At 38.3% G+C, this 14,000-nt stretch overlaps 1 pseudogene; it reads right to left on the bottom strand.

Moving 5' to 3' along the window:
* Window positions 1-12,462: 12,462 nt before the first annotated feature.
* Window positions 12,463-13,393, bottom strand: LOC141516003 (poly(A) polymerase alpha pseudogene; annotated as a pseudogene).
* Window positions 13,394-14,000: the final 607 nt, after the last annotated feature.

Raw genomic sequence — 14,000 nt, 5'->3', positions numbered from 1 at the left:
GACATTGAAAGAACAATCACCACTAGACAATCAAAACTGAATATGGCAAAATTGCAAAGAACAAGCTCAGCCCCAAGCTGCCCCTCCTCCCTTGCCCCTTATTCCTTTGTAGAAGTGAGAAGTCCACAGATGTAGTATGTTGTATATATCTTTTGATTCATTGATTAGTTTTGCTAATTTTTTCTCTTTCTTTTTCTTTCTTTTTTCTCTTAAACATAATATTTATTATATAGGATAGCTCAGGGCTGGGGTAAGATTGGAAAGTATTGGGGAAATGTTTGGTAATGTAACAGCAAATGCATCAATACAAATTTATTTTTTAAAAGAATGGAGGCGACATGGGCAGGTTTATAGGCAAGAGAGAAGGAAGAGAGTGTAGTTTTATGGTGAGGGGCAATCTGCAGAAGACAGGAAGGGATGAGATAATCTACTGGAATAGAAGGGAAGGAATGAGATCAAGGGGGTTGGCCTTGGCAAGGAAAAGGACTACCTCATCATCAAAGACTAGAATGAAGGAGATGGGAGGGGGGAGGATGATGTCAGAGGGATGTGAAGAGGGATGGATAAAGAGGGAGCTCTTGGCAAATGGCTTCACTATGTCTCATGAAATACGAGGTAAAGTCTTTAGCAGGGAAGGTGGAGCTAAGGTGTAATGGGGAGGTTTGGACAGAGAAGACTTTGGAAACAACTGCTGTGGTGAATGAATGGGTTATGGAATCAAATGGGGGTAAGAGAGTATAAGGAGGGCATAATGGAGGTAAGCTTCAATAAATTTGTAGTAGACACAGCATGGTTTCAGCACTTCTTTTCAGTTCCAGTGTTATATGAATAGGAATAAAGGAGGTGGATGGTGGGAGTAATCTAATGTTGGGTTTTAACAAAATGGAACTGGTCATAGGACAAAGGATCAAAGAATTCAGGAGTGGGGGACAATGTAGAGTTGAACTGGTTCACCAAGAAGTAAAAATGGAAAAGGGAGAAAATTATAGTCAGAGCAGGGGGAATGACCTGGGATAGCACTAAGAGCAGAGGGAATGATGAGGACAAAAGATAGGTTTTAGAGTAGTAAGGTATGGGGGAGAGAGAAAGGTGAAAGATTATAATGAGATAAAGATAGCCCAAGTTCCTGAACATGGAAGTTGAATCCTTGTGGGTAATGGTAAGATCAGGTTTGGATGATTCCTAGGTGTAGGTGGAAGTTGTTGAAAACATTAAGAAAACATAAACTTATAATATTTGAGGGAACACTATATGCATGCTGAAGTAGTCTAAAATGGGGGAAGGGGTTGGGGTATAGTGAAAGATTGCCAGCAGGGCACTGAACTTATTGAGAAAGGAATGAGAATTGCCTGGACAGATAACAGCTACAACAATCTAAATTGAATGATAAATGTGGATTGAGTGAACTTCAAAGCAGAGAGAGAGAGAGAGAGAGAGAGAGTGAGACAGAGAGAGAGAGAGAGAGAGAGAGAGAGAGAGAGAGAGAGACAGACAGACAGACAGAGAGAGACAGACAGAGACAGAGACAGAGACACAGAGAGAAAGAGAGAAAGAGAGACCAAGAGCCTGGAGGAATGAAGATTCCTCCCCAAACATGACCATGGTTATTCCAGTCACTGTACTAAGCCCTGGGATACAATCACAATAAAACAATTCTGTCATTCCTTTGTACTCTCAAAGATTTTACATTCAAACAGGGATAGTCAAACAGAAAGGGGAGATGGAAAGGCATCTTTTGGAGGCAGTCATATAGTATGCTAGAGGGGTGCTGGGAAAGAAAAATAAGCATCGTGGCTGGACTTTCTCATGATATGGTGGTTCTAGAAAGAGATTCACTAAACTGAATTGGCCTCAGGGTGGCCAAACAGAATACATTTCTGCTGTATGCATGTAATAATTAAAGAATCACAGAGGGGCAGCTAGGTGGTGTGGTGGATAAAGCACCAACCCTGGAGTCAGGAGTACCTGGGTTCAAATCCAGTTTCAGACACTTAATAATTACCTAGCTGTGTAGCCTTGGGCAAGCCACTTAACCCTGTTTGCCTTGAAAAAAAAACTAATTAGAAAAAAGAATCACAAAAAACCTGATTTTATCCTCCATGGAATGTTTCCAGGAAGACATGAAGAAGGATCACACAGGATGAGAAGGTCCAGAGGGATCATAATCTGTGCTGGTGGAGAGGGCATACACACAAACACACTGAAGAATTCACCATTCCATAAAAGTTTTATTAGAGTATAAAAAGTTTTTGTGTTGCAAATATGAACAATTCAGTGGTACAGTAGACCAGATACAAGACAGAAAGGTCTTTCCTTTTCAGCTTAATTTAGACATACAATTAAGGAATAAAACCACCAGTGGAGATAAGCAAACATCAGAGGTTCAGACTTTCTTCTTACAGAGTCTGGTTTTTGTCTCACCATACCCAGAAGCAAAAGATGAGAAACAGTTACTGTGCCGCTTTCATCTTTTCTTTCCTTCCCTCTCTCCCTACGTTGCCTCGTGAAAGCAGACTCTTTAGAAATATAATATACTCTTTATACAAGTCTTAGACTTTAAAAGAATCTTTTTATTTTTAATGATAGGGTATTAATATAGAGAATAAAAATTCAAAATAAAGAACTTTAGACCATTAGCATTTCAAGGGAAATTAGGAATAATTTGTTGATGCCATGGATAGAGTACTGGATTTGGGATCAGACGACCTAGATTGGAATTCTGACTTCATTACTTACTTAAGTGACTATTGAGATTTTGGCAAATCTCTTCCTCTGTCCTGGTCCCAAGTTTGACCAGATGGAACACATTCACCTCTGTTAGCAAAGGAGAGTGGGCCAATTCAGTGTGGTTTGATCTAACCAACAAAGCACCCAAGCAGATAGTTTTCTAAAAGTATTTGCCTTTCTTTCTTATGTGAATATCTCATTTATTAGAGCCTTACAGTTCAACAATATATGTGCATATGGTCTCCAAAAGGCCACTGTTAGAGAATATTATAGCTTAATAAAAGTTTCTTGGTTGAATGAATGAACAGTGAGAAAAAATGGAAAGTTTTCTAGAAAAAAAGGAGTTGTAGCAAAACCTATTCTCCTAAAATGACTTTGGTCTGGGAAGGGTAGAAAGGAGGAAGAAAAGCAAGAAGAGGGAGAAGAAAAGGAAGAAGAAGAAGAAGAAGAAGAAGAAGAAGAAGAAGAAGAAGAAGAAGAAGAGGAGGAGGAGGAGGAGAAGGAGGAAAGGAAGGGAGGGAGGGAGAGAGACAGAGAGAGAGACAGAGAGAGAGAGAGACAGAGAGAGAGAGAAAATTCTCTTACTACTCACCTCGAAGAACATGCAAGAAAACCAAATCAGGATCCAATTTGAGTCTGCATTTGTATTTGTCTCAATCTGAATAAAATTACAAATGGTTCCTTGTACTGTTTGGTCACAGATAGTCTGAATTCTAAGTGCACTTGCAAATTAGGAAGCCCTTTATTAAAGTCAGAAAATGCTCAGGATTTAGAAACAATGAAACCCAGGTTCAAATTCCATCACCAACACTTATTAGCACTGTTACCATTGGCATGTCCCTTAGCTCATCTAAGTTTTAGCTTGGTCAGTTGTAAAATGATATAATAATACCCCCATATGCTGACCTCACCTTGTGGTTACAAGGTTCAAATAGATTAAAACATTTTTAAATTTTTTTTTTAATTTTTAAAAAATTTTTGTTTATTTAAGGCAATGGGGTGAAGTGACTTGCCCAAGGTCACATGCTAGGCAATTATTAAATGTCTGGGGTCATATTTGAACACAAGTCCTCCTGACTCCAGGGTCAGTGCTCTATCCACTCTTCCCCCTAGCTGCCCCTCTTGTAAAAACAGTTTTAAAATCTAAAAGCAGTATGTAGACATCAGCTATTATGGAGATGATGGGGAAACTTGGTTATGATGCTGTTGCTGGTGATAATGCTGGTGGTAATAGTGGTGATATTGGTAGTGTTGATGATCATAACAGGTTGATCATGATGATGAAAATGACAGTGACGGAGAAGGGAATAGGGATAATGACCATGGCATTAATGTTGATGATGGAAGTAATGATGAATGATGCAGATGGTGCTTAAAGTTACTGCTGAAATTCTCATAAAAAATAGAGCATTATTTGCATGAATGGATAAAACTTATTTACTTGGAATTCTCTTTTGAATTTTTCATTAAAATAAATTAAAAGAAACCACAACAATGGAGCATAGGTTGGTCCTTAAACTGTACCCTAAGTTTACTATATGAGTTTTGTGACTCGAAGTCTGGGATGGGGAAGCATTTTTCTGCCAAGGGCCATTTGGATATTTATAACATCATTCACTGGTTATATCTGGTAAAACATTTAATAATTCACCTTAAAAATTTCCTAGATTTATTGAATTTCTGTGTCCTACCTGCAGTTGCCATGGTAATACCAGACCAACTGACCCATGGGCTGGACATTCCCTGCTGCTTCTCTAAGTCATCTCAATATTTTAAAAAAATTCCCTTGTCCACTTAAAAGACAAATTAAGTGGACTTCTTTGCAAAAAGACCTAACTTTAATAGGTTCTCATTATTTTCTGGCTTTCTGCCTCTATATAAATACTGAATGAGCTTTCTAAAAGCTCAGTTCTACATCAGTATTTTTAAAGTGCCTACTATAGACCAAATATTGTACTAAGAGTACAAAGACAAAATGAAATAATCTCTGCTCTTGTGGGAGCAATATCTTAGCACTCTTCACCTATCCAAGTAAGGCTAATTTTTCCTTGAAAAATTTTGAAAAGTTCCTCCAGATTTAATTAGCTCAGGTCACTAAATGCTCTGACTGTTGACATAATTTCCTGGTTAGCCGAGTATAAAACAGCTGTTAGGAGCTTCAAGAACTGTCCTTGATGGCTGGCTGCTGGACCACCATGCTCCATTCAGAGACAGAGGAGCTTGGCTAAGCTGAATCAACTTACCCTTTTGAATATAGTTTTCTGACTATGACTGTCTTATCCAGTATAAACTATCAAGGAAGTGGCCTGGTTAGACTTGGCTTAGAACACCTGCTCTCAAGGAACTTAAAAAAGATTAAGACCCAAATGTACCAAACAGCATAGTATCCAAATTCTTGAAGGAAAACTTAAATGAGTTACAGAAATAAATAGTAAAACTATACTTGTGGTAGAACTTAATTTACTCCTCTCATACTTAGACAAATCTAAACATAAAATCATCAAGAAAGAACTTAAGGAGATGAATAGAATTTTAGAAAAGTTAGCTAAGGGCATTGACTGGGAATAGAAAAGTATATAACTATTGTCAGTTATGTATGGCACATTCACAAAATTTGACCTTATATTAGAGCACAAAGAAATCTCACAAACATAGAAAAGCAAAAATATTAATATAAGATTCACAATGTAGATGAGTAACAATGGATGCAAGCTCTGTGGAGGAATCAGGGAGTTGCTAAGCTGGGTTACCCAGTCAGGACTAGATAAGACTGAAACTAGTGGCTGCTGTTGATGAGGTCAAGTGGATTCTAAATCCACTTCCACAGACCACTCTGATGAAGAAGCTCTTGCTATTTAAAAACAAAACGAAATAAAATGTTCAATCTCCATTCTCTTCAGAGGGAGAAGGGAGACAGTGGAGTAAAAAAGAGAAAGAAGGCAAAATCAACCCATACTGCAATGGTGATGCACCCATTGTTTGAAATGCTTGTTTGAATTGTCGATGCTGTTTGAGTTGTTGGCAAAAATGACAAAAGATGGAAATATTGATTGTTGGAGGGGGTGTGGAAATAAAAGCACAATAATACACTATTGTTGAACTATGAATTGATCCAACTATTCTGGAGCACAAATGAAAAATATATTAAAAAATGAAAATGACTGAAAAAATTATAATCTTTGAACCAGAATTATCATTTCTAGGTATACATCTCAAGGAGGTCAAACATTGAAAATAGGAACCATCTATAGCAGAATATTTATAGCAACACATTTTGGAGTAGTAAAGAACTGAAAACAAAGTGGATGCCTCTCAAATGGAGTATAGTTAAATAAATGAGAGTATAAGAATTTAGTACAGAGTGAAGAATACATAGAAGCATGGACAGACTTTTATGAAAGGATGCCTTGTTGCTGATCTTTTTTCAGCTCCTTGTGAACTCATTTGGTATTTTCTTGGCAAAGATATTGGAGTGGTTTGTCATTTCCTTCTCAGTTCATTTTACTGATGAGGAAACTGAGGCAGAGTGATTTGACTCACCCAGCTGGTGAGTCTCTGAGCCTGGATTTGAACTCAGGAAGAGGAGTCTTCTTGATGCCAAACCTAGTGTGCTATCTCCTTTGCCACTTTAACTGCCATATGAAAGGATGCTAAATAGAGTAAAAAAAAATCAAAATCCAATCCAATCCAATCAGAGAAATAATGTTCACAAGACAATATAAATGGAAAGAAAAAAGTAAAAAGGGAGCACTTTACAATTATAATGATTAATCTTGATTCTGAATAAGATTTTAAAAAGGCATTTCTCTTTGTAGTGCTGAGGACTATGGGACATTGTATATTCTATTTGACTGATTGATGTATTGGCTGGTTTTGAAGATCTGATTTTCCTTTTTATTCTGTTCTATAAGAGATGAATCTAAGAGTAGAGAAAGAATATATCAAGAGATGAAGATAATGTAAAAGCAAAATATATGAATAAATTAAAATAATTAAATTTGGAGGAGAGGATTAACTGTGAAGTGAATTTTTAATAAAAGAATGTGATCCTAAAAGGAAACAATCTGTCTGGGTTACCTGAAGCACAAAAGTTGGAAAGATTGTTTAGGAAAGCAAGCTAAATTTGATTTGAGTTTGTATCATGACCTGACCTCTTCCCTCTGTGAGTTGTTCAACAAAACTTGAATAAAACTATATCAAATGTTCGCCATCAAAAATAAATATATCATAATGTCATTAAAGGTGAATTATTGAATTCTATAGGTATGGAGGCTCAGGGTTCAGAAGACTGAGATCAATTCGAGAAAATTTTGAGAAAAACTGGGACATTAGACAAAGGATAGTCAAAATGGTCACTAAATACATGTTTCAGAATTGTGGTTATCATCATACCCCCAACCACAGAATAATTTAGACAGGGCCACTTTCTGATTTGGGGTAGGAGGAGAATTTTTCCTTGTATTAGTTTATTTTCTTTTAAACAGGTCTGTGTCAGTAGCATAGAAATAATAACTGAGGATATCCACCTTGTAAAAATATTTGCCTTGATGATTTTGAATTTTAAGAAGAATTCTAGGGGCAGCTAGGTGGCACAGTGGCTAGAGTACCGGCCCTGGAGTCCGGAGTACTTGAGTTCAAACTCAGCTTCAGACACTTAATAATTACCTAGCTGTGTGGCCTTGGGCAAGCCACTTGACCCCATTTGCCTTGTAAAAATCCTTTAAAAAAAAAGAGAATTCTAGTTCTGTTCCTCTCTATTTTTCCTGGAATTTTTCTTCTCTTTTTCTTTCTATCAGATGTTCATTTTAGAAATTTCATTTAGAAAATGAAATTATCTTTCAGGTCTTATTTTTCAATTTTATTTTATCTAGATTTCTTAGTTTGTTATGTTGTCCCATGTATATTCCATAAATCCTAATCAACTCACTACACTTCATAGAATTACAAATGCAGACTAGTTGTTGGAATGATTAATTCAGTAAACTATACATTTGATAGGCTGCTGCTCGAGGCAAGCTAATCTGAGATGAAGGTCTATTCATATGCTAATTTTCTTTGTGTTTATGCAGTGATGTCATTTACATTTGCATGATTCTGTGCAAGTCCCTTTAGAGTATTACTAATTTGCATATTTTTCTTATATTTGCTACATCTTTATCATAAACCAACACAGCTTCATTCTTTCCTTACACATTTATCGTGTGGTTCGGAATTATTTGCTTTCCAAATGACATTTTTATGACTACTTGAGCAAAAGTGGGACTTGATATTTGAAAACTATTGTCATGTGTGATAGGACAACTATCTATCTGAATCCTCCCCAGCTCTGATAGGTCAAGCTGGTTTTTCCCAGATGTGACTGACCCTGAGGTTAAGGCACAGGTGATTTTTGTCCTTCATTTTCAAAGAAGACTATGACATCGGGGAGATGAAGCCATGACAAACCCATGAATTGGATTGAGTGAGGGGGTGTTCTGCTAAGTCACCAGAGTCATCTGGGTCCAGTGGCCAGATATGAATCAGGATGACTGGAGATGATTCTGGTTGGGAGGCAATTATTGTTAAGTGACTTGCCTAAGGTCACACAGCTAGTGAGTGGCAAGTGTCTGAGGCTGGATTTGAACTCCTGTCCTCTTGACTCCAAGACCGGTGCACCACCTGGGTTCAGAGAATGCCTCCCTTTACAAAAGATTTCTGATAGCTGCATTGATGCGACTTCCCAGTCAACTAGGGACACCTGTAATTAGCACCTCTAAGATTCAGGGATATCCCAAGGTCTCCAAGCCCTGAACTGTTGACCAAACACCCAAACTAGGTACAGTTTCTTTGTTGAATATCTTTTCAATGTTATGGCTAAGTAAATCTATTGACTATTGACAATCAGTTGACTATTGACTAGTGAATGACCCCAAAGTATCTCATTTCATTCTAACACTGGACCCAAATAAACAGGGGATCCACCTACAAAATCATACAAGGGGTCTACATGATTTAGGTTTTAACTTTTAGGAGAAGGTTCTGAGTGTGAAAACGACCTTCCTCCACCCCAGTCCTGTTCTTCATAGGTTTCTTCTAATTTTGAATCTTAAGATTCTATTTTCCTTTCTTTCAGTTTTAAGACTTTACTTATAATACACGGAAGGGCAGATCCTGAGCAAGAGGTTCAAGCTGAGGCAAGAGGGGAAGGACCTCAATAAGCAAACAAATGATGGCAGAAAGCAGGAGGGAGGGAGAGTCAAAGAGAAGACTTTTTAATTTCATTTACATTTTTTTGATTTTCTGAACTAGATAAACCATCAAACATTAATATTTCCACATTTCAGGAAATGGGAATCTTACATTAAATTGATTCTCCACTACATACATTTTTTTAAAAAAGCAAACAATAAATTTAGCACATTGCTTCCAAAGTTTTCTTTCTTACTCTAACATTTTCCTTTGATTCTCACATTGCTTAGCACAAGTGCCTGCCACATATAGTAGATGATTTTTGAATGCTGATAGACTGACTCAGTCTTCTTTCTGTGTATTTTTTAATGTCCCATTGACCCACAATGTGCCTTGCTCTTTTTCATATCACTTTCACTTGTCCCTCTTCTAATTCTACCTTCCCTTAAAAACCCTTCCTTATAAACAAGCAAAATAAATTCTTAAAATACTTATTTTCAAATACTTTAAAATACACTTGTTTCATTCTACAATTCTATTTTCTATACTGTCTTTTTTTTTTTTAGTACGTGTGTTCAACCCTTCCTTGTTTCAGATGAGCTTGTATTGGTCTGATCAGCCACAGTTGGATACACTGTCATTTGTCTCAAACATAGTAATGTCATTTTGGTCTTCTTCAGTAACAAAGGACAAGAATCAACCAAGCAATTTCAGATGAGAGTGAAATTCATTTGATGGCCATACCCATTTCATGTTCTTCCATGTTTCTATTTTCTTCTTTCCATGTATCCCACTTCTGGCCACTAGATCCAGTTGGCTCTGGAGGAGAAAGTGAGGCTGATGACTTAGCACAGCACCTACTCACTCAAATCCAATTCACATGCTTGTCATGACATCACCTACCTGATGTCATGGTCTTCCAGAATGAAGGGGAAACATCATCATCACACATATGAGAAATAACAAGTTCCCAACTCCTTTTTCCTTGTTAAATACACTCAAATACTCTTATTCAGTGTTCTGCTGGTAAATATATAACAAGGGTCTCTGCAGAAAAAAAATATACAAGAAACATTTTTAAGTTTGATGTGCATTATTAACACACATTCTTAAGTCTAGACAAGCAATGAAATCCTGATTAGTAATGTTGTAATTTTTGAGATGTAGATATTCACACTCCTTCCACGCCTCATAAGATAAGCCTTCCCAGCCTCATAATATTAATCTTCCCAGTCCTGGGAAGTGGGTCAAGGAGAAGGGGGGAAACTACAGTTAGGGGTCTCCATAAACCATATAAATACTTTCTGAAAATTTTTTGGGGTGACTTCTCCCCATACATAGCCAATAGTGGGGAACAAGTTTGCCTCTCAGAGAGTGGATCCAGAGTATAACTGCATCTCTACTTCTCCAGACTTGTATGTTGGTATTTCAAAATTCTTACTTAACTCTGATCTTTTCATTTGAAAAGCTGGAAAGTCTTCTAGTCCATTAAAGATCCATTCCTCTAATGGATTATTCTCAATCTTGTATCCTTGATTGTAAACTTTTATCTTTTATCTTTGGGAATACCTCATTCCAAGATTTTCTTAAAAGAGTAGCAGTCAGGTTGTTTGTCATTCTGACTCTTGTTCTGTTACACTTGAACTCTTTTGACCTCTTGTAATCTTTTTTTTCTTTGACTTAGAAGATGCATATTTTAGTAAGATGTTTCTGACAGTTTTCAGAATTCTGTTTTTACTTTGTCCTATGAGTCCAAAAACCTTATGATATTCTTTAGTTTTCACCTCAAAGATATGGCAAGAACAAAAGCATGATCATTTCTTCTCAATATCCCAAGGACCCATCTCCCTTACATCATGCCAATTTCTGTGGAGAACAGGCTTGGACTTTGGTTTCACAAAGTCCAAATGCATCGCTGCCATGGATAAGTACCCAGCCCCATTATTGCAACTCTGGTCCTTGAGGCTTCCTTAAGGTCCCTCTGTGCAACTTTGATCCTGGGCCTATGATAAAACCCAACTTTGCTACACAATATAGCAAGTCCTCCTGGACTTGCTAGCTTGCCAGGCCCTTAGATGTGTAGATGGAGGGCTCTCCATACCTTTTGGAACTCATAAAATAATCTCCTAAAAAAAACAAAACCTTTTCTTCCAGTTGGGTCTGAAACCCTTGCATCCTAGCCATTGTTTTTTTATTTGTTTGTTTTTGCAAGGCAATGGGGCTAAGTGACTTGCCCAAGGTCCACACAGCTAGGTAATTATTAAGTGTCTGAGGTGGGATTTGAACTCAGGTCCTCCTGACTCCAGGGCTGCTGGTGCTCTACTGTGTCACCTAGCTGCCCCCTAAGCCATTTTTTTTAAATGAATAAAGAAAAATGTGCTTATTAGAATGTTCACTATGTGTGAACTGTGCTAAGTTCTGTTGATACAAATAGAAAACAAGCCAGCTTTTGATCTCCAGAAATTCACTTTCCAAAGGAGAGAGACAACACATAGGCAAAGGGCAAGTCAAGTCCCATGGTGCTTAGGATCCAGCAACAAAACATGATACTCTTCTTTAAGGTCATTTTCTTTATAAAATCACAACAATTTCTGAGGTAGAATTTTTTTTTCTTTCTCTGAGATTCTGCTTGTAGTTGTTGTGGACATTGTCTTTTATCTTTCTGAGCATCTTTGGATACAAAATGCTTCTTAAAGACTATTTGGTGCCTTCATTCCTGTACTCACATCTCCAACCTCATTACCTGATATTGGTCTCTCTCCCTCTGGAATCCTTTGGTCCTGATCACCCTTTCCTAATTTTTTCAAAAAGATTTTATTTATTTTGAATTTAACAATTTCCCCCCAATCTCACTTCCCTACCCCCCCAGAAAGCAGTCTGTCAGTCTTTGCATTGTTTTCATGGTATACATTGATCTAAGTTGAATGTGATGAGAGAGAAATCATATCCTTAAGGAAGAAACATAAAGTATAAGAGATAGCAAGATCAGACAATAAGATAGCAATTTTTTTTTCTAAATTGAAGGTAATTGGTCCTTTGTCTTTGTTCAAACTCCACAATTCTTTCTCTCAATACAGATGGTATTCTCCATCGCAGATACCCATTGTGCCTGATTGTTTCCCTGTTGGTATCAGCAAGTCCATTAAGGTTGATCATCGCCCCCATGTTGCTGTTCACCCTTTCCTAATTTCCTGGAAGCTGTTTGACTTCCCCTTCCCTTGGTATGCCTGTATCCAGAATCTGGAAGATTATGACTCCTTAGGGAAAACAACGGAGCTGGTGGTCTCTTTTGGATGTTGTGGTATTCTGGCTTGCTAGGGTTTCTCTGGTTGGGGCAGTGCCAAAGCCTGCCCATGTCAGTTGCTGTCCTGTGCTGATGTTGGCTACACTGGCAGAAGTCCATTCAGCATTAGGAGCATTTCTATCCAGATGGACTGGATCCAGAAGTTTCCTGATGATTCTTTTTTGACTTTTTTGGATTACTTTTACTGACACCTCTGAGAGGAAAACTGGGAGAGTGGGACTCCCTGGTACCTTTCCCATCAGCATCTTTTTTTTTCAGTGTCTACAATCAATTTAATTTTAATATAATCTAAACACATACCATTTAGAAAATACCAAGAAAATTTTATGTACAAGAGTTGATGCTATTGCATTTGGATAAAGCTGGCAAGTTCTTGCTACTAGCATAGCCCAGGAAACACCACCAAGGAAACCTAATATATTGGAATAGATGTTGTGGCGTTTGGCCCAAAGTTTGATAGCTCTCAGAGTTAACCTGAAGTTGTCAATGTTTGGTACTAGATGTAAAATTTCGTCGGTTACCCTGCAACCATTAAGACTTCTTATGCATCTAATATCTAATTTTTTTAGTAGACTGTCATCACGTAGGTCCAAATCTTCAGGAATAGTCTGCAGTGCTAATCTTGCAAACAAAATATCAATCTCTATACCATCAAAACATAACTTGATAACTGGTACAAACGCCTCTTCAACAGCCCTTAAATCTTTTACTTCTTCTTGTAGCTTCAATTTTTCATAGAATGAGGTGAAAAAAGTCACTTCGGTCAACATGTCTTGGTGCAACACCCAATGCATCAATATCAGCATCTTTTGTATGAACTCCTAATCTGTAGGATCCAAATGTAAAAATTTTTCCTCCAACGTTTTCAGTTACAGACTGTGGAAGATTCTTGCTTTCACTGATTTCCCGTATCCATTCTTTTACCAGGTTATTTAATTTTCCCCAAATTAAAATCCTGTTCTGCAGTTCCTCTTCCTCTTCAAAAACCCCAAAGGGCTTTAGGGTTTTAATTAGTTTCTGTGTGAGTATGCAGTCTGTCTTTTTGGGGGCTGCTAAACTGATAGGAGAGTTAATGCCATAATGCTTCTGTGGCAGTTGTGTTTGTTGTGATCCCTGGGTTGTAACTGGAAACGGCATCGTCCCTCGCGCCGGCACCACCCAGTCACTTCCCCCCAGCAGCCGTTGCCACAGGCACCCTGGGCATGATCTGCTGAGGGGGGTCGCCTCAGCCCTGGCCCCAACCCCACTCCCGCGCCCGCCGCTTTAAGCGATTCACCTTCTTCCCCTTCGTCCTAACATCCAATCAGCATCTTAATGAGAAGATCTAGGAGTGTAATTTTTTTTGAAAGGCAATAGGGTTAAGTGACTTGCCCAAGGTCACACAGCTCTGCAATTATTAAGTGTTTGAGGCTGCATTTGAACTCAGTTCCTCCTGACCCCAGGGCTGGTGATCTGTCCATTACTCCACCTAATGGTCCCCTAATGAGAAGATCTAGGAAGAGACTTCGTGAAGAACAGTTTCTTGGGGATGGAGAAAAGACCACAATCTCTACTGAGGACAGAGAGGAAACTTGGAACTCATTGAATCCCTCCAATAACCAAACAGTTGTTGTTTACCTAGCACAGTGGGTGGAGAGTGGGAGGCCAGGAAGGAAGCAGCAGACTCTTCAACAGCTGCTCCTTCTCCAGGGGTGCCCATCCCCCAGGGCTAATTTGGGAGTGCCTTCAACCTCCCCCTTGCATGTGAGAACTGGGAGTCCTGGGCTTGGACTGGAGATGTTCTCCCCTCTGGCCCCACTCC

The sequence above is a fragment of the Macrotis lagotis genome, chromosome 3, assembly GCF_037893015.1.
Source record: "Macrotis lagotis isolate mMagLag1 chromosome 3, bilby.v1.9.chrom.fasta, whole genome shotgun sequence".
NCBI classification, from domain to species: domain Eukaryota; kingdom Metazoa; phylum Chordata; class Mammalia; order Peramelemorphia; family Peramelidae; genus Macrotis; species Macrotis lagotis.
Note: the sequence above shows the minus strand (reverse complement) of the source record. Positions and strands in the feature narration are given on the sequence as shown.